This window comes from Stegostoma tigrinum, chromosome 28, assembly GCF_030684315.1.
Source record: "Stegostoma tigrinum isolate sSteTig4 chromosome 28, sSteTig4.hap1, whole genome shotgun sequence".
In the NCBI taxonomy this organism is placed as follows: Eukaryota; Metazoa; Chordata; class Chondrichthyes; order Orectolobiformes; family Stegostomatidae; genus Stegostoma; species Stegostoma tigrinum.
This window is the reverse complement of record NC_081381.1, coordinates 5319106-5339602: the sequence shown is the minus strand read 5'-3', so window position 1 is coordinate 5339602 and position 20497 is coordinate 5319106.

The following is a 20497-nucleotide window of genomic DNA, read 5'->3' as shown; positions in this document are numbered from 1 at the left end:
CAGAGGGCGAGAAACAGAGGGGCCGAAACAGAGGGGCTGAAACAGAGGTGCTGAATCAGAGTGGCTGAAACAGATGGCGAGAAACAGAGGGCGAGAAACAGAGGGGCTGAAACAGTGGGCGAGAAACAGAGGGGCTGAAACAGAGGGCGAGAAACAGAGGGGCTGAAACAGAGGGGCTGAAACAGAGTGGCTGAAACAGAGGGCGAGAAACAGAGGGCGAGAAACAGTGGGGCTGAAACAGAGGGGCTGAAACAGAGGGGCTGAAACAGAGGGTCTGTAACAGAGGGGCTGAAGCAGAGGGGCTGAAACAGAGGGCGAGAAACAGAGGGCGAGAAACAGAGGGCGAGAAAGAGTGTGGCTGAAACAGAGGGGCTGAAACAGAGGGGCTGAAACAGAGGGTCTGAAACAGAGGGGCTGAAACAGAGGGCGTGAAACAGAGGGGCTGAAACAGAGGGCGAGAAACAGAGGGCGAGATACAGAGGGCGAGAAACAGAGAGCGGGAAACAGAGGGCGAGAAACAGAGGGCGAGAAACAGAGGGCGAGAAACAGAGGGGCTGAAACAGAGGGGATGAAACAGAGGGGCTGAAACAGAGGGGCTGAAAGAGAGGGGCTGAAACAGAGGTCGAGAAACAGAGGGCGAGAAACAGAGGGCGAGAAACAGAGGTGGTGAAACAGAGGGGCAGAAACAGAGGGCGTGAAACAGAGGGGCTGAAACAGAGGGCGAGAAACAGAGTGCGAGAAACAGAGGGCGAGAAACAGAGAGGCTGAAACAGAGGGGGTGAAACAGAGGGGCTGAAACAGAGGGCGTGAAACAGAGGGGCTGAAACAGAGGGCGAGAAACAGAGGGCGAGAAACAGAGGGCGAGAAACAGAGAGCGAGAAACAGAGAGCGGGAAACAGAGGGCGAGAAACAGAGGGCGAGAAACAGAGGGCGAGAAACAGAGGGGCTTTAACAGAGGGCGAGAAACAGAGAAGCTGAAACAGAGGGGCTGAAACAGAGGGCGAGAAACAGAGGGGCTGAAACAGTGGGGCTGAAACAGAGGGGCTGAAACAGAGGGCGAGAAACAGAGTGCGAGAAACAGAGGGCGAGAAACAGAGGGGCTGAAACAGAGGGGCTGAAACAGAGGGGCTGAAACAGAGGGGCTGAAAGAGAGGGGCTGAAACAGAGGGCGAGAAACAGAGGGCGAGAAACAGATGGCGAGAAACAGAGGGGCTGAAACAGAGGGGCTGTAACAGAGGGGCTGAAACAGTGGGCGAGAAACAGAGGGGCAGAAACAGAGGGGCTGAAACAGAGGGCGAGAAACAGAGGGGCTGAAACAGAGGGGCTGAAACAGAGGGGCTGAAACAGAGGGGCTGAAACAGAGGGCGAGAAACAGAGGGGCTGAAACAGTGGGCGAGAAACAGAGGGGCTGAAACAGAGGGCGAGAAACAGAGAGCGAGAAACAGAGGGCGAGAAACAGAGGGGCTGAAACAGAGGGGCTGAAACAGAGTGGCTGAAAAAGAGGGGCTGAAACAGAGGGGCTGAAACAGATGGCGAGAAACCGAGGGCGAGAAACAGAGTGCGAGAAACAGAGGGGATGAAACAGAGGAGCTGAAACAGAGGGGCTGAAACAGAGGGCGAGAAACAGAGGGCGAGAAACAGAGGGGCTGAAACAGAGGGGCTGAAACAGAGGGCGAGAAACAGAGGGGCTGAAACAGAGGGGCTGAAACAGTGGGGCTGAAACAGAGGGGCTGAAACAGAGGGGCTGAAACAGAGGGCGAGAAACAGAGGGGCTGAAACAGAGGGGCTGAAACAGTGGGGCTGAAACAGAGGGGCTGAAACAGAGGGGCTGAATCAGAGTGGCTGAAACAGATGGCGAGAAACAGAGGGCGAGAAACAGAGGGGCTGAAACAGTGGGCGAGAAACAGAGGGGCTGAAACAGAGGGCGAGAAACAGAGGGGCTGAAACAGAGGGGCTGAAACAGTGGGGCTGAAACAGAGGGGCTGAAACAGAGGGCGAGAAACAGAGGGCGAGAAACAGAGGGGCTGAAACAGAGGGGCTGAAACAGAGGGCGAGAAACAGAGGGGCTGAAACAGAGGCGCTGAAACAGTGGGGCTGAAACAGAGGGGCTGAAACAGAGGGCGAGAAACAGAGTGCGAGAAACAGAGGGCGAGAAACAGAGGGGCTGAAACAGAGGGGGTGAAACAGAGGGGCTGAAACAGAGGGCGTGAAACACAGGGGCTGAAACAGAGGGCGAGAAACAGAGGGCGAGAAACAGAGGGCGAGAAACAGAGAGCGGGAAACAGAGGGCGAGAAACAGCGGGCGAGAAACAGAGGGCGAGAAACAGAGGGGCTGAAACAGAGGGGATGAAACAGAGGGGCTGAAACAGAGGGGCTGAAAGAGAGGGGCTGAAACAGGGGGCGAGAAACAGAGTGCGAGAAACAGAGGGCGAGAAACAGAGGGGGTGAAACAGAGGGGCAGAAACAGAGGGCGTGAAACAGAGGGGCTGAAACAGAGGGCGAGAAACAGAGGGCGAGAAACAGAGGTCGAGAAACACAGAGCGGGAAACAGAGGGCGAGAAACAGAGGGCGAGAAACAGAGAAGCTGAAACAGAGGGGCTGAAACAGAGGACGAGAAACAGAGGGGCTGAAACAGTCGGACTGAAACAGAGGGGCTGAAACAGAGGGCGAGAAACAGAGTGCGAGAAACAGAGGGCGAGAAACAGAGGGGCTGAAACAGAGGGGCTGAAACAGAGGGGCTGAAACAGAGGGGCTGAAAAAGAGGGGCTGAAACAGAGGACGAGAAACAGAGGGCGAGAAACAGATGGCGAGAAACAGAGGGGCTGAAACAGAGGGGCTGAAACAGAGGGGCTGAAACAGTGGGCGAGAAACTGAGGGGCAGAAACAGAGGGGCTGAAACAGAGGGCGAGAAACAGAGGGGCTGAAACAGAGGGGCTGAAACAGAGGGGCTGAAACAGAGGGGCTGAAACAGAGGGCGAGAAACAGAGGGGCTGAAACAGTGGGCGAGAAACAGAGGGGCTGAAACAGAGGGCGAGAAACATTGAGCGAGAAACAGAGGGCGAGAAACAGAGGGGCTGAAACAGAGGGGCTGAAACAGAGTAGCTGAAAAAGAGGGGCTGAAACAGCGGGGCTGAAACAGAGGGGCTGAAACAGAGGGGCTGAAACAGAGGGGCTGAAACAGAGGGGCTGAAAAAGAGGGCGAGAAACAGTGGGCGAGAAACAGAGGGGCTGAAACAGAGGGCGAGAAACAGAGGGGCTTAAACAGTGGGGCTGAAACAGAGGGGCCGAAACAGAGGGGCTGAAACAGAGGGGCTGAATCAGAGTGGCTGAAACAGAGGGCGAGAAACAGAGGGCGAGAAACAGAGGGGCTGAAACAGTGGGCGAGAAACAGAGGGGCTGAAACAGAGGGCGAGAAACAGAGGGGCTGAAACAGAGGGGATGAAACAGAGTGGCTGAAACAGAGGGCGAGAAACAGAGGGCGAGAAACAGAGGGGCTGAAACAGAGGGGCTGAAACAGAGGGGCTGAAACAGAGGGTCTGTAACAGAGGGGCTGAAGCAGAGGGGCTGAAACAGAGGGTCGAAACAGAGGGCGAGAAACAGAGGGGCTGAAACAGAGGGCGAGAAACAGAGGGCGAGAAACAGAGGGGCTGAAACAGAGGGCGAGAAACAGAGGGCGAGAAACAGAGGGCGAGAAACAGAGAGGGAGAAACAAAGGGCGAGAAACAGAAGGCGAGAAACAGAGGGCGAGAAACAGAGGGGCTGAAACAGAGGGGCTGAAACAGAGGGGCTGAAACAGAGGGGCTGCAGAGAGGGGCTGAAACAGAGGGCGAGATACAGAGGGCGAGAAACAGAGGGCGAGAAACAGAGGGGCTGAAACAGAGGTGCAGAAACAGAGGGGCTGAAACAGAGGGGCTGAAACAGAGGGCGAGAAACAGAGAAGCTCAAACAGAGGGGCTGAAACAGAGGACGAGAAACAGAGGGGCTGAAAGAGAGGGGCTGAAAGAGAGGGGCTGAAACAGAGGGCGAGAACCAGAGGGGCTGAAATAGTGGGCGAGAACCAGAGGGGCTGAAACAGAGGGCGAGAAACAGAGCGAGAAACAGAGGGCGAGAAATAGAGGGGCTGAAACAGAGGGGCTGAAAAAGAGGGGCTGAAACAGAGGGGCTGAAACAGAGGGGCTGAAACAGAGGGGCTGAAACAGAGGGCGAGAAACTGAGGGCGAGAAACAGAGGGGCTGATCAGAGGGCGAGAAACAGAGGGGCTTAAACAGTGGGGCTGAAACAGAGGGGCTGAAAGAGAGGGGCTGAAACAGAGGGGCTGAAAGAGAGGGGCTGAAACAGAGGGCGATTAACAGAGGGGCTGAAACAGAGGGCGAGAAACAGAGGGCGAGAAACAGAGGGCGAGAAACAGAGAGCGGGAAACAGAGGGCGAGAAACAGAGGGCGAGAAACAGAGGGCGAGAAACAGAGGGGCTGAAACAGAGGGGATGAAACAGAGGGGCTGAAACAGAGGGGCTGAAAGAGAGGGGCTGAAACAGAGGGCGAGAAACAGATGGCGAGAAACAGAGGGCGAGAAACAGAGGGGGTGAAACAGAGGGGCAGAAACAGAGGGCGTGAAACAGAGGGGCTGAAACAGAGGGCGAGAAACAGAGGGCGAGAAACAGAGGGCGAGAAACAGAGAGCGGGAAACAGAGGGCGAGAAACAGAGGGCGAGAAACAGAGGGCGAGAAACAAAGGGGCTGAAACAGAGATCGAGAAACAGAGAAGCTGAAACAGAGGGGATGAAACAGAGGACGAGAAACAGAGGGGCTGAAACAGTGGGACTGAAACAGAGGGGCTGAAACAGAGGGCGAGAAACAGAGTGCGAGAAACAGAGGGCGAGAAACAGAGGGGCTGAAACAGAGGGGCTGAAACAGAGGGGCTGAAACAGAGGGGCTGAAAAAGAGGGGCTGAAACAGAGGGCGAGAAACAGAGGGCGAGAAACAGATGGCGAGAAACAGAGGGTCTGAAACAGAGGGGCTGAAACAGAGGGGCTGAAAAAGTGGGCGAAAAACAGAGGGGCAGAAACAGAGGGGCTGAAACAGAGGGCGAGAAACAGAGGGGCTGAAACAGAGGGGCTGAAACAGAGGGGCTGAAACAGAGGGGCTGAAACAGAGGGCGAGAAACAGAGGGGCTGAAACAGTGGGCGAGAAACAGAGGGGCTGAAACAGAGGGGCTGAAACAGAGTGGCTTAAAAAGAGGGGCTGAAACAGAGGGGCTGAAACAGAGGGGCTGAAGCAGAGGGGCTGAAAAAGAGGGCGAGAAACAGTGGGCGAGAAACAGAGGGGCTGAAACAGAGGGCGAGAAACAGAGGGGCCGAAACAGAGGGGCTGAAACAGAGGGGCTGAATCAGAGTGGCTGAAACAGATGGCGAGAAACAGAGGGCGAGAAACAGAGGGGCTGAAACAGTGGGCGAGAAACAGAGGGGCTGAAACAGAGGGCGAGAAACAGAGGGGCTGAAACAGAGGGGCTGAAACAGAGTGGCTGAAACAGAGGGCGAGAAACAGAGGGCGAGAAACAGAGGGGCTGAAACAGAGGGGCTGAAACAGAGGGGCTGAAACAGAGGGTCTGTAACAGAGGGGCTGAAGCAGAGGGGCTGAAACAGAGGGCGAGAAACAGAGGGCGAGAAACAGAGGGCGAGAAAGAGTGTGGCTGAAACAGAGGGGCTGAAACAGAGGGGCTGAAACAGAGGGTCTGAAACAGAGGGGCTGAAACAGAGGGCGTGAAACAGAGGGGCTGAAACAGAGGGCGAGAAACAGAGGGCGAGAAACAGAGGGCGAGAAACAGAGAGCGGGAAACAGAGGGCGAGAAACAGAGGGCGAGAAACAGAGGGCGAGAAACAGAGGGGCTGAAACAGAGGGGATGAAACAGAGGGGCTGAAACAGAGGGGCTGAAAGAGAGGGGCTGAAACAGAGGGCGAGAAACAGAGGGCGAGAAACAGAGGGCGAGAAACAGAGGTGGTGAAACAGAGGGGCAGAAACAGAGGGCGTGAAACAGAGGGGCTGAAACAGAGGGCGAGAAACAGAGTGCGAGAAACAGAGGGCGAGAAACAGAGGGGCTGAAACAGAGGGGGTGAAACAGAGGGGCTGAAACAGAGGGCGTGAAACAGAGGGGCTGAAACAGAGGGCGAGAAACAGAGGGCGAGAAACAGAGGGCGAGAAACAGAGAGCGAGAAACAGAGAGCGGGAAACAGAGGGCGAGAAACAGAGGGCGAGAAACAGAGGGCGAGAAACAGAGGGGCTTTAACAGAGGGCGAGAAACAGAGAAGCTGAAACAGAGGGGCTGAAACAGAGGGCGAGAAACAGAGGGGCTGAAACAGTGGGGCTGAAACAGAGGGGCTGAAACAGAGGGCGAGAAACAGAGTGCGAGAAACAGAGGGCGAGAAACAGAGGGGCTGAAACAGAGGGGCTGAAACAGAGGGGCTGAAACAGAGGGGCTGAAAGAGAGGGGCTGAAACAGAGGGCGAGAAACAGAGGGCGAGAAACAGATGGCGAGAAACAGAGGGGCTGAAACAGAGGGGCTGTAACAGAGGGGCTGAAACAGTGGGCGAGAAACAGAGGGGCAGAAACAGAGGGGCTGAAACAGAGGGCGAGAAACAGAGGGGCTGAAACAGAGGGGCTGAAACAGAGGGGCTGAAACAGAGGGGCTGAAACAGAGGGCGAGAAACAGAGGGGCTGAAACAGTGGGCGAGAAACAGAGGGGCTGAAACAGAGGGCGAGAAACAGAGAGCGAGAAACAGAGGGCGAGAAACAGAGGGGCTGAAACAGAGGGGCTGAAACAGAGTGGCTGAAAAAGAGGGGCTGAAACAGAGGGGCTGAAACAGATGGCGAGAAACAGAGGGCGAGAAACAGAGTGCGAGAAACAGAGGGGATGAAACAGAGGAGCTGAAACAGAGGGGCTGAAACAGAGGGCGAGAAACAGAGGGCGAGAAACAGAGGGGCTGAAACAGAGGGGCTGAAACAGAGGGCGAGAAACAGAGGGGCTGAAACAGAGGGGCTGAAACAGTGGGGCTGAAACAGAGGGGCTGAAACAGAGGGCGAGAAACAGAGTGCGAGAAACAGAGGGCGAGAAACAGAGGGGCTGAAACAGAGGGGGTGAAACAGAGGGGCTGAAACAGAGGGCGTGAAACAGAGGGGCTGAAACAGAGGGCGAGAAACAGAGGGCGAGAAACAGAGGGCGAGAAACAGAGAGCGGGAAACAGAGGGCGAGAAACAGAGGGCGAGAAACACAGGGCGAGAAACAGAGGGGCTGATACAGAGGGGATGAAACAGAGGGGCTGAAACAGAGGGGCTGAAAGAGAGGGGCTTAAACAGAGGGCGAGAAACAGAGGGCGAGAAACAGAGGGCGAGAAACAGAGGGGGTGAAACAGAGGGGCAGAAACAGAGGGCGTGAAACAGAGGGGCTGAAACAGAGGGCGAGAAACAGAGGGCGAGAAACAGAGGGCGAGAAACAGAGAGCGGGAAACAGAGGGCGAGAAACAGAGGGCGAGAAACAGAGGGCGAGAAACAGAGGGGCTGAAACAGAGGGCGAGAAACAGAGAAGCTGAAACAGAGGGGCTGAAACAGAGGACGAGAAACAGAGGGGCTGAAACAGTGGGACTGAAACAGAGGGGCTGAAACAGAGGGGCTGAAAGAGAGGGGCTGAAACAGAGGGCGAGAAACAGAGGGCGAGAAACAGAGGGCGAGAAACAGAGGTGGTGAAACAGAGGGGCAGAAACAGAGGGCGTGAAACAGAGGGGCTGAAACAGAGGGCGAGAAACAGAGTGCGAGAAACAGAGGGCGAGAAACAGAGGGGCTGAAACAGAGGGGGTGAAACAGAGGGGCTGAAACAGAGGGCGTGAAACAGAGGGGCTGAAACAGAGGGCGAGAAACAGAGGGCGAGAAACAGAGGGCGAGAAACAGAGAGCGAGAAACAGAGAGCGGGAAACAGAGGGCGAGAAACAGAGGGCGAGAAACAGAGGGCGAGAAACAGAGGGGCTTTAACAGAGGGCGAGAAACAGAGAAGCTGAAACAGAGGGGCTGAAACAGAGGGCGAGAAACAGAGGGGCTGAAACAGTGGGGCTGAAACAGAGGGGCTGAAACAGAGGGCGAGAAACAGAGTGCGAGAAACAGAGGGCGAGAAACAGAGGGGCTGAAACAGAGGGGCTGAAACAGAGGGGCTGAAACAGAGGGGCTGAAAGAGAGGGGCTGAAACAGAGGGCGAGAAACAGAGGGCGAGAAACAGATGGCGAGAAACAGAGGGGCTGAAACAGAGGGGCTGTAACAGAGGGGCTGAAACAGTGGGCGAGAAACAGAGGGGCAGAAACAGAGGGGCTGAAACAGAGGGCGAGAAACAGAGGGGCTGAAACAGAGGGGCTGAAACAGAGGGGCTGAAACAGAGGGGCTGAAACAGAGGGCGAGAAACAGAGGGGCTGAAACAGTGGGCGAGAAACAGAGGGGCTGAAACAGAGGGCGAGAAACAGAGAGCGAGAAACAGAGGGCGAGAAACAGAGGGGCTGAAACAGAGGGGCTGAAACAGAGTGGCTGAAAAAGAGGGGCTGAAACAGAGGGGCTGAAACAGATGGCGAGAAACAGAGGGCGAGAAACAGAGTGCGAGAAACAGAGGGGATGAAACAGAGGAGCTGAAACAGAGGGGCTGAAACAGAGGGCGAGAAACAGAGGTCGAGAAACAGAGGGGCTGAAACAGAGGGGCTGAAACAGAGGGCGAGAAACAGAGGGGCTGAAACAGAGGGGCTGAAACAGTGGGGCTGAAACAGAGGGGCTGAAACAGAGGGGCTGAAACAGAGGGCGAGAAACAGAGGGGCTGAAACAGAGGGGCTGAAACAGTGGGGCTGAAACAGAGGGGCTGAAACAGAGGGGCTGAATCAGAGTGGCTGAAACAGATGGCGAGAAACAGAGGGCGAGAAACAGAGGGGCTGAAACAGTGGGCGAGAAACAGAGGGGCTGAAACAGAGGGCGAGAAACAGAGGGGCTGAAACAGAGGGGCTGAAACAGTGGGGCTGAAACAGAGGGGCTGAAACAGAGGGCGAGAAACAGAGGGCGAGAAACAGAGGGGCTGAAACAGAGGGGCTGAAACAGAGGGCGAGAAACAGAGGGGCTGAAACAGAGGGGCTGAAACAGTGGGGCTGAAACAGAGGGGCTGAAACAGAGGGCGAGAAACAGAGTGCGAGAAACAGAGGGCGAGAAACAGAGGGGCTGAAACAGAGGGGGTGAAACAGAGGGGCTGAAACAGAGGGCGTGAAACAGAGGGGCTGAAACAGAGGGCGAGAAACAGAGGGCGAGAAACAGAGGGCGAGAAACAGAGAGCGGGAAACAGAGGGCGAGAAACAGAGGGCGAGAAACAGAGGGCGAGAAACAGAGGGGCTGAAACAGAGGGGATGAAACAGAGGGGCTGAAACAGAGGGGCTGAAAGAGAGGGGCTGAAACAGAGGGCGAGAAACAGAGGGCGAGAAACAGAGGGCGAGAAACAGAGGGGGTGAAACAGAGGGGCAGAAACAGAGGGCGTGAAACAGAGGGGCTGAAACAGAGGGCGAGAAACAGAGGGCGAGAAACAGAGGTCGAGAAACACAGAGCGGGAAACAGAGGGCGAGAAACAGAGGGCGAGAAACAGAGAAGCTGAAACAGAGGGGCTGAAACAGAGGACGAGAAACAGAGGGGCTGAAACAGTCGGACTGAAACAGAGGGGCTGAAACAGAGGGCGAGAAACAGAGTGCGAGAAACAGAGGGCGAGAAACAGAGGGGCTGAAACAGAGGGGCTGAAACAGAGGGGCTGAAACAGAGGGGCTGAAAAAGAGGGGCTGAAACAGAGGACGAGAAACAGAGGGCGAGAAACAGATGGCGAGAAACAGAGGGGCTGAAACAGAGGGGCTGAAACAGAGGGGCTGAAACAGTGGGCGAGAAACTGAGGGGCAGAAACAGAGGGGCTGAAACAGAGGGCGAGAAACAGAGGGGCTGAAACAGAGGGGCTGAAACAGAGGGGCTGAAACAGAGGGGCTGAAACAGAGGGCGAGAAACAGAGGGGCTGAAACAGTGGGCGAGAAACAGAGGGGCTGAAACAGAGGGCGAGAAACATTGAGCGAGAAACAGAGGGCGAGAAACAGAGGGGCTGAAACAGAGGGGCTGAAACAGAGTAGCTGAAAAAGAGGGGCTGAAACAGCGGGGCTGAAACAGAGGGGCTGAAACAGAGGGGCTGAAACAGAGGGGCTGAAACAGAGGGGCTGAAAAAGAGGGCGAGAAACAGTGGGCGAGAAACAGAGGGGCTGAAACAGAGGGCGAGAAACAGAGGGGCTTAAACAGTGGGGCTGAAACAGAGGGGCCGAAACAGAGGGGCTGAAACAGAGGGGCTGAATCAGAGTGGCTGAAACAGAGGGCGAGAAACAGAGGGCGAGAAACAGAGGGGCTGAAACAGTGGGCGAGAAACAGAGGGGCTGAAACAGAGGGCGAGAAACAGAGGGGCTGAAACAGAGGGGATGAAACAGAGTGGCTGAAACAGAGGGCGAGAAACAGAGGGCGAGAAACAGAGGGGCTGAAACAGAGGGGCTGAAACAGAGGGGCTGAAACAGAGGGTCTGTAACAGAGGGGATGAAGCAGAGGGGCTGAAACAGAGGGTCGAAACAGAGGGCGAGAAACAGAGGGGCTGAAACAGAGGGCGAGAAACAGAGGGCGAGAAACAGAGGGGCTGAAACAGAGGGCGAGAAACAGAGGGCGAGAAACAGAGGGCGAGAAACAGAGAGGGAGAAACAAAGGGCGAGAAACAGAAGGCGAGAAACAGAGGGCGAGAAACAGAGGGGCTGAAACAGAGGGGCTGAAACAGAGGGGCTGAAACAGAGGGGCTGCAGAGAGGGGCTGAAACAGAGGGCGAGATACAGAGGGCGAGAAACAGAGGGCGAGAAACAGAGGGGCTGAAACAGAGGTGCAGAAACAGAGGGGCTGAAACAGAGGGGCTGAAACAGAGGGCGAGAAACAGAGAAGCTCAAACAGAGGGGCTGAAACAGAGGACGAGAAACAGAGGGGCTGAAAGAGAGGGGCTGAAAGAGAGGGGCTGAAACAGAGGGCGAGAACCAGAGGGGCTGAAATAGTGGGCGAGAACCAGAGGGGCTGAAACAGAGGGCGAGAAACAGAGCGAGAAACAGAGGGCGAGAAATAGAGGGGCTGAAACAGAGGGGCTGAAACAGAGGGGCTGAAAAAGAGGGGCTGAAACAGAGGGGCTGAAACAGAGGGGCTGAAACAGAGGGGCTGAAACAGAGGGCGAGAAACTGAGGGCGAGAAACAGAGGGGCTGATCAGAGGGCGAGAAACAGAGGGGCTTAAACAGTGGGGCTGAAACAGAGGGGCTGAAAGAGAGGGGCTGAAACAGAGGGGCTGAAAGAGAGGGGCTGAAACAGAGGGCGATTAACAGAGGGGCTGAAACAGAGGGCGAGAAACAGAGGGCGAGAAACAGAGGGCGAGAAACAGAGAGCGGGAAACAGAGGGCGAGAAACAGAGGGCGAGAAACAGAGGGCGAGAAACAGAGGGGCTGAAACAGAGGGGATGAAACAGAGGGGCTGAAACAGAGGGGCTGAAAGAGAGGGGCTGAAACAGAGGGCGAGAAACAGATGGCGAGAAACAGAGGGCGAGAAACAGAGGGGGTGAAACAAAGGGGCAGAAACAGAGGGCGTGAAACAGAGGGGCTGAAACAGAGGGCGAGAAACAGAGGGCGAGAAACAGAGGGCGAGAAACAGAGAGCGGGAAACAGAGGGCGAGAAACAGAGGGCGAGAAACAGAGGGCGAGAAACAAAGGGGCTGAAACAGAGGGCGAGAAACAGAGAAGCTGAAACAGAGGGGATGAAACAGAGGACGAGAAACAGAGGGGCTGAAACAGTGGGACTGAAACAGAGGGGCTGAAACAGAGGGCGAGAAACAGAGTGCGAGAAACAGAGGGCGAGAAACAGAGGGGCTGAAACAGAGGGGCTGAAACAGAGGGGCTGAAACAGAGGGGCTGAAAAAGAGGGGCTGAAACAGAGGGCGAGAAACAGAGGGCGAGAAACAGATGGCGAGAAACAGAGGGTCTGAAACAGAGGGGCTGAAACAGAGTGGCTGAAAAAGTGGGCGAGAAACAGAGGGGCAGAAACAGCGGGGCTGAAACAGAGGGCGAGAAACAGAGGGGCTGAAACAGAGGGGCTGAAACAGAGGGGCTGAAACAGAGGGGCTGAAACAGAGGGCGAGAAACAGAGGGGCTGAAACAGTGGGCGAGAAACAGAGGGGCTGAAACAGAGGGCGAGAAACAGAGAGCGAGAAACAGAGGGCGAGAAACAGAGGGGCTGAAACAGAGGGGCTGAAACAGAGTGGCTTAAAAAGAGGGGCTGAAACAGAGGGGCTGAAACAGAGGGGCTGAAGCAGAGGGGCTGAAAAAGAGGGCGAGAAACAGTGGGCGAGAAACAGAGGGGCTGAAACAGAGGGCGAGAAACAGAGGGGCCGAAACAGAGGGGCTGAAACAGAGGGGCTGAATCAGAGTGGCTGAAACAGATGGCGAGAAACAGAGGGCGAGAAACAGAGGGGCTGAAACAGTGGGCGAGAAACAGAGGGGCTGAAACAGAGGGCGAGAAACAGAGGGGCTGAAACAGAGGGGCTGAAACAGAGTGGCTGAAACAGAGGGCGAGAAACAGAGGGCGAGAAACAGAGGGGCTGAAACAGAGGGGCTGAAACAGAGGGGCTGAAACAGAGGGTCTGTAACAGAGGGGCTGAAGCAGAGGGGCTGAAACAGAGGGCGAGAAACAGAGGGCGAGAAACAGAGGGCGAGAAAGAGTGTGGCTGAAACAGAGGGGCTGAAACAGAGGGGCTGAAACAGAGGGTCTGAAACAGAGGGGCTGAAACAGAGGGCGTGAAACAGAGGGGCTGAAACAGAGGGCGAGAAACAGAGGGCGAGAAACAGAGGGCGAGAAACAGAGAGCGGGAAACAGAGGGCGAGAAACAGAGGGCGAGAAACAGAGGGCGAGAAACAGAGGGGCTGAAACAGAGGGGATGAAACAGAGGGGCTGAAACAGAGGGGCTGAAAGAGAGGGGCTGAAACAGAGGGCGAGAAACAGAGGGCGAGAAACAGAGGGCGAGAAACAGAGGTGGTGAAACAGAGGGGCAGAAACAGAGGGCGTGAAACAGAGGGGCTGAAACAGAGGGCGAGAAACAGAGTGCGAGAAACAGAGGGCGAGAAACAGAGGGGCTGAAACAGAGGGGGTGAAACAGAGGGGCTGAAACAGAGGGCGTGAAACAGAGGGGCTGAAACAGAGGGCGAGAAACAGAGGGCGAGAAACAGAGGGCGAGAAACAGAGAGCGAGAAACAGAGAGCGGGAAACAGAGGGCGAGAAACAGAGGGCGAGAAACAGAGGGCGAGAAACAGAGGGGCTTTAACAGAGGGCGAGAAACAGAGAAGCTGAAACAGAGGGGCTGAAACAGAGGGCGAGAAACAGAGGGGCTGAAACAGTGGGGCTGAAACAGAGGGGCTGAAACAGAGGGCGAGAAACAGAGTGCGAGAAACAGAGGGCGAGAAACAGAGGGGCTGAAACAGAGGGGCTGAAACAGAGGGGCTGAAACAGAGGGGCTGAAAGAGAGGGGCTGAAACAGAGGGCGAGAAACAGAGGGCGAGAAACAGATGGCGAGAAACAGAGGGGCTGAAACAGAGGGGCTGTAACAGAGGGGCTGAAACAGTGGGCGAGAAACAGAGGGGCAGAAACAGAGGGGCTGAAACAGAGGGCGAGAAACAGAGGGGCTGAAACAGAGGGGCTGAAACAGAGGGGCTGAAACAGAGGGGCTGAAACAGAGGGCGAGAAACAGAGGGGCTGAAACAGTGGGCGAGAAACAGAGGGGCTGAAACAGAGGGCGAGAAACAGAGAGCGAGAAACAGAGGGCGAGAAACAGAGGGGCTGAAACAGAGGGGCTGAAACAGAGTGGCTGAAAAAGAGGGGCTGAAACAGAGGGGCTGAAACAGATGGCGAGAAACAGAGGGCGAGAAACAGAGTGCGAGAAACAGAGGGGATGAAACAGAGGAGCTGAAACAGAGGGGCTGAAACAGAGGGCGAGAAACAGAGGGCGAGAAACAGAGGGGCTGAAACAGAGGGGCTGAAACAGAGGGCGAGAAACAGAGGGGCTGAAACAGAGGGGCTGAAACAGTGGGGCTGAAACAGAGGGGCTGAAACAGAGGGCGAGAAACAGAGTGCGAGAAACAGAGGGCGAGAAACAGAGGGGCTGAAACAGAGGGGGTGAAACAGAGGGGCTGAAACAGAGGGCGTGAAACAGAGGGGCTGAAACAGAGGGCGAGAAACAGAGGGCGAGAAACAGAGGGCGAGAAACAGAGAGCGGGAAACAGAGGGCGAGAAACAGAGGGCGAGAAACACAGGGCGACAAACAGAGGGGCTGATACAGAGGGGATGAAACAGAGGGGCTGAAACAGAGGGGCTGAAAGAGAGGGGCTTAAACAGAGGGCGAGAAACAGAGGGCGAGAAACAGAGGGCGAGAAACAGAGGGGGTGAAACAGAGGGGCAGAAACAGAGGGCGTGAAACAGAGGGGCTGAAACAGAGGGCGAGAAACAGAGGGCGAGAAACAGAGGGCGAGAAACAGAGAGCGGGAAACAGAGGGCGAGAAACAGAGGGCGAGAAACAGAGGGCGAGAAACAGAGGGGCTGAAACAGAGGGCGAGAAACAGAGAAGCTGAAACAGAGGGGCTGAAACAGAGGACGAGAAACAGAGGGGCTGAAACAGTGGGACTGAAACAGAGGGGCTGAAACAGAGGGCGAGAAACAGAGTGCGAGAAACAGAGGGCGAGAAACAGAGGGGCTGAAACAGAGGGGCTGAAACAGAGGGGCTGAAACAGAGGGGCTGAAAAAGAGGGGCTGAAACAGAGGGCGAGAAACAGAGGGCGAGAAACAGATGGCGAGAAACAGAGGGGCTGAAACAGAGGGGCTGAAACAGAGGGCTGAAACAGTGGGCGAGAAACAGAGGGGCAGAAACAGAGCGGCTGAAACAGAGGGCGAGAAACAGAGGGGCTGAAACAGAGGGGGTGAAACAGAGGGGCTGAAACAGAGGGGCTGAAACAGAGGGCGAGAAACAGAGGGGCTGAAACAGTGGGCGAGAAACAGAGGGGCTGAAACAGAGGGCGAGAAACAGAGAGCGAGGAACAGAGGGCGAGAAACAGAGGGGCTGAAACAGAGGGGCTGTAACAGAGTGGCTGAAAAAGAGGGGCTGAAACAGAGGGGCTGAAACAGAGGGGCTGAAACAGAGGGGATGAAAAAGAGGGCGAGAAACAGTGGGGCTGAAACAGAGGGGCTGAAACAGAGGGGCTGAAACAGAGGGGCTGAATCAGAGTGGCTGAAACAGAGGGCGAGAAACAGAGGGCGAGAAACAGAGGGGCTGAAACAGAGGGCGAGAAACAGAGGGGCTGAAACAGAGGGCGAGAAACAGAGGGGCTGAAACAGAGGGGCTGAAACAGAGTGGCTGAAACAGAGGGCGAGAAACAGAGGGCGAGAAACAGAGGGGCTGAAACAGAGGGGCTGAAACAGAGGGGCTGAAACAGAGGGTCTGTAACAGAGGGGCTGAAGCAGAGGGGCTGAAACAGAGGGCGAGAAACAGAGGGCGAGAAACAGAGGGCGAGAAAGAGTGGGGCTGAAACAGAGGGGCTGAAACAGAGGGGCTGAAACAGAGGGTCTGAAACAGAGGGGCTGAAACAGAGGGGCTGAAACAGAGGGGGTGAAACAGAGGGGCTGAAACAGAGGGGCTGAAACAGAGGGGCTGAAACAGAGGACGAGAAACAGAAGACGAGAAACAGAGGGCGAGAAACAGAGGGGTTGAAACATAGGGGGTGAAACAGAGGGGCTGAAGCAGAGGGCGAGAATCAGAGGGCGAGAAACAGAGGGCGAGAAACAGAGAGCGAGAAACAGAGGGCGAGAAACAGAGGGCGAGAAACAGAGGGGCTGAAACAGAGGGGCTGAAACAGAGTGGCTGAAACAGAGGGCGAGAAACAGAGGGTCTGAAACAGAGGGGCTGAAACAGTGGGTGTGAAACAGTGGGGCTGAAACAGAGGGCGAGAAACAGAGTGCGAGAAACAGAGGGCGAGGAACAGAGGGGCTGAAACAGAGGGGGTGAAACAGAGGGGCTGAAACAGAGGGCGTGAAACAGAGGTCGAGAAACAGAGGGCGAGAAACAGAGGGCGAGAAACAGAGGGGCTGAAACAGAGGGCGAGAAACAGAGGGCGAGAAACAGAGGGCGAGAAACAGAGAGGGAGAAACAAAGGGCGAGAAACAGAAGGCGAGAAACAGAGGGCGAGAAACAGAGGGGCTGAAACAGAGGGGCTGAAACAGAGGGGCTGAAACAGAGGGGCTGCAGAGAGGGGCTGAAACAGAGGGCGAGATACAGAGGGCGAGAAACAGAGGGCGAGAAACAGAGGGGCTGAAACAGAGGTGCAGAAACAGAGGGGCTGAAACAGAGGGGCTGAAACAGAGGGCGAGAAACAGAGAAGCTCAAACAGAGGGGCTGAAACAGAGGACGAGAAACAGAGGGGCTGAAAGAGAGGGGCTGAAAGAGAGGGGCTGAAACAGAGGGCGAGAACCAGAGGGGCTGAAATAGTGGGCGAGAACCAGAGGGCTGAAACAGAGGGCGAGAAACAGAGCGAGAAACAGAGGGCGAGAAATAGAGGGGCTGAAACAGAGGGGCTGAAACAGAGGGGCTGAAAAAGAGGGGCTGAAACAGAGGGGCTGAAACAGAGGGGCTGAAACAGAGGGGCTGAAACAGAGGGCGAGAAACTGAGGGCGAGAAACAGAGGGGCTGATCAGAGGGCGAGAAACAGAGGGGCTTAAACAGTGGGGCTGAAACAGAGGGGCTGAAAGAGAGGGGCTGAAACAGAGGGGCTGAAAGAGAGGGGCTGAAACAGAGGGCGAGAAACAGAGGGCGAGAAACAGATGGCGAGAAACAGAGGGGCTGAAACAGAGGGGCTGAAACAGAGGGGCTGAAACAGTGGGCGAGACACAGAGGGGCAGAAACAGAGGGGCTGAAACAGAGGGCGAGAAACAGAGGGGCTGAAACAGAGGGGCTGAAACAGTGGGGCTGAAACAGAGGGGCTGAAACAGAGGGCGAGAAACAGAGGGGCTGAAACAGTGGGCGAGAAACAGAGGGGCTGAAACAGAGGGCGAGAAACAGAGAGCGAGAAACAGAGGGCCAGAAACAGAGGGGCTGAAACAGAGGGGCTGAAACAGAGTGGCTGAAAAAGAGGGGCTGAAACAGAGGGGCTGAAACAGATGGCGAGAAACAGAGGGCGAGAAACAGAGGGGCTGAAACAGAGGGGCTGAAACAGAGGGCGAGAAACAGAGGGGCTGAAACAGAGGGGCTGAAACAGTGGGGCTGAAACAGAGGGGCTGAAACAGAGGGCGAGAAACAGAGTGCGAGAAACAGAGGGCTAGAAACAGAGGGGCTGAAACAGAGGGGGTGAAACAGAGGGGCTGAAACAGAGGGCGTGAAACAGAGGGGCTGAAACAGAGGGCGAGAAACAGAGGGCGAGAAACAGAGGGCGAGAAACAGAGAGCGGGAAACAGAGGGCGAGAAACAGAGGGCGAGAAACAGAGGGCGAGAAACAGAGGGGCTGAAACAGAGGGGATGAAACAGAGGGGCTGAAACAGAGGGGCTGAAAGAGAGGGGCTGAAACAGAGGGCGAGAAACAGAGGGCGAGAAACAGAGGGCGAGAAACAGAGGGGGTGAAACAGAGGGGCAGAAACAGAGGGCGTGAAACAGAGGGGCTGAAACAGAGGGCGAGAAACAGAGGGCGAGAAACAGAGGGCGAGAAACAGAGAGCGGGAAACAGAGGGCGAGAAACAGAGGGCGAGAAACAGAGGGCGAGAAACAGAGGGGCTGAAACAGAGGGCGAGAAACAGAGAAGCTGAAACAGAGGGGATGAAACAGAGGACGAGAAACAGACGGGCTGAAACAGTGGGACTGAAACAGAGGGGCTGAAACAGAGGGCGAGAAACAGAGTGCGAGAAACAGAGGGCGAGAAACAGAGGGGCTGAAACAGAGGGGCTGAAACAGAGGGGCTGAAACAGAGGGGCTGAAACAGAGGGCGAGAAACAGAGAGCGAGAAACAGAGGGCCAGAAACAGAGGGGCTGAAACAGAGGGGCTGAAACAGAGTGGCTGAAAAAGAGGGGCTGAAACAGAGGGGCTGAAACAGATGGCGAGAAACAGAGGGCGAGAAACAGAGGGGCTGAAACAGAGGGGCTGAAACAGAGGGCGAGAAACAGAGGGGCTGAAACAGAGGGGCTGAAACAGTGGGGCTGAAACAGAGGGGCTGAAACAGAGGGCGAGAAACAGAGTGCGAGAAACAGAGGGCTAGAAACAGAGGGGCTGAAACAGAGGGGGTGAAACAGAGGGGCTGAAACAGAGGGCGTGAAACAGAGGGGCTGAAACAGAGGGCGAGAAACAGAGGGCGAGAAACAGAGGGCGAGAAACAGAGAGCGGGAAACAGAGGGCGAGAAACAGAGGGCGAGAAACAGAGGGCGAGAAACAGAGGGGCTGAAACAGAGGGGATGAAACAGAGGGGCTGAAACAGAGGGGCTGAAAGAGAGGGGCTGAAACAGAGGGCGAGAAACAGAGGGCGAGAAACAGAGGGCGAGAAACAGAGGGGGTGAAACAGAGGGGCAGAAACAGAGGGCGTGAAACAGAGGGGCTGAAACAGAGGGCGAGAAACAGAGGGCGAGAAACAGAGGGCGAGAAACAGAGAGCGGGAAACAGAGGGCGAGAAACAGAGGGCGAGAAACAGAGGGCGAGAAACAGAGGGGCTGAAACAGAGGGCGAGAAACAGAGAAGCTGAAACAGAGGGGATGAAACAGAGGACGAGAAACAGACGGGCTGAAACAGTGGGACTGAAACAGAGGGGCTGAAACAGAGGGCGAGAAACAGAGTGCGAGAAACAGAGGGCGAGAAACAGAGGGGCTGAAACAGAGGGGCTGAAACAGAGGGGCTGAAACAGAGGGGCTGAAAAAGAGGGGCTGAAACAGAGGGCGAGAAACAGAGGGCGAGAAACAGATGGCGAGAAACAGAGGGGCTGAAACAGAGGGGCTGAAACAGAGGGGCTGAAAAAGTGGGCGAGAAACAGAGGGGCAGAAACAGAGGGGCTGAAACAGAGGGCGAGAAACAGAGGGGCTGAAACAGAGGGGCTGAAACAGAGGGGCTGAAACAGAGGGGCTGAAACAGAGGGCGAGAAACAGAGGGGCTGAAACAGTGGGGGAGAAACAGAGGGGCTGAAACAGAGGGCGAGAAACAGAGAGCGAAAAACAGAGGGCGAGAAACAGAGGGGCTGAAACAGAGGGGCTGAAACAGAGTGGCTTAAAAAGAGGGGGTGAAACAGAGGGGCTGAAACAGAGGGGCTGAAACAGAGGGGCTGAAAAAGAGGGCGAGAAACAGTGGGCGAGAAACAGAGGGGCTGAAACAGAGGGCGAGAAACAGAGGGGCCGAAACAGAGGGGCTGAAACAGAGGGGCTGAATCAGAGTGGCTGAAACAGATGGCGAGAAACAGAGGGCGAGAAACAGAGGGGCTGAACAAGTGGGCGAGAAACAGAGGGGCTGAAACAGAGGGCGAGAAACAGAGGGGCTGAAACAGAGGGGCTGAAACAGAGTGGCTGAAACAGAGGGCGAGAAACAGAGGGCGAGAAACAGAGGGGCTGAAACAGAGGGGCTGAAACAGAGGGGCTGAAACAGAGGGTCTGTAACAGAGGGGCTGAAGCAGAGGGGCTGAAACAGAGGGCGAGAAACAGAGGGCGAGAAACAGAGGGCGAGAAAGAGTGGGGCTGAAACAGAGGGGCTGAAACAGAGGGGCTGAAACAGAGGGTCTGAAACAGAGGGGCTGAAACAGAGGGCGTGAAACAGAGGGGCTGAAACAGAGGGCGAGAAACAGAGGGCGAGAAACAGAGGGCGAGAAACAGAGAGCGGGAAACAGAGGGCGAGAAACAGAGGGCGAGAAACAGAGGGCGAGAAACAGAGGGGCTGAAACAGAGGGGATGAAACAGAGGGGCTGAAACAGAGGGGCTGAAAGAGAGGGGCTGAAACAGAGGGCGAGAAACAGAGGGCGAGAAACAGAGGGCGAGAAACAGAGGTGGTTTAAGAGAGGGGCAGAAACAGAGGGCGTGAAACAGAGGGGCTGAAACAGAGGGCGAGAAACAGAGTGCGAGAAACAGAGGGCGAGAAACAGAGGGGCTGAAACAGAGGGGGTGAAACAGAGGGGCTGAAACAGAGGGCGTGAAACAGAGGGGCTGAAACAGAGGGCGAGAAACAGAGGGCGAGAAACAGAGGGCGAGAAACAGAGAGCGAGAAACAGAGAGCGGGAAACAGAGGGCGAGAAACAGAGGGCGAGAAACAGAGGGCGAGAAACAGAGGGGCTGAAACAGAGGGCGAGAAACAGAGAAGCTGAAACAGAGGGGCTGAAACAGAGGGCGAGAAACAGAGGGGCTGAAACAG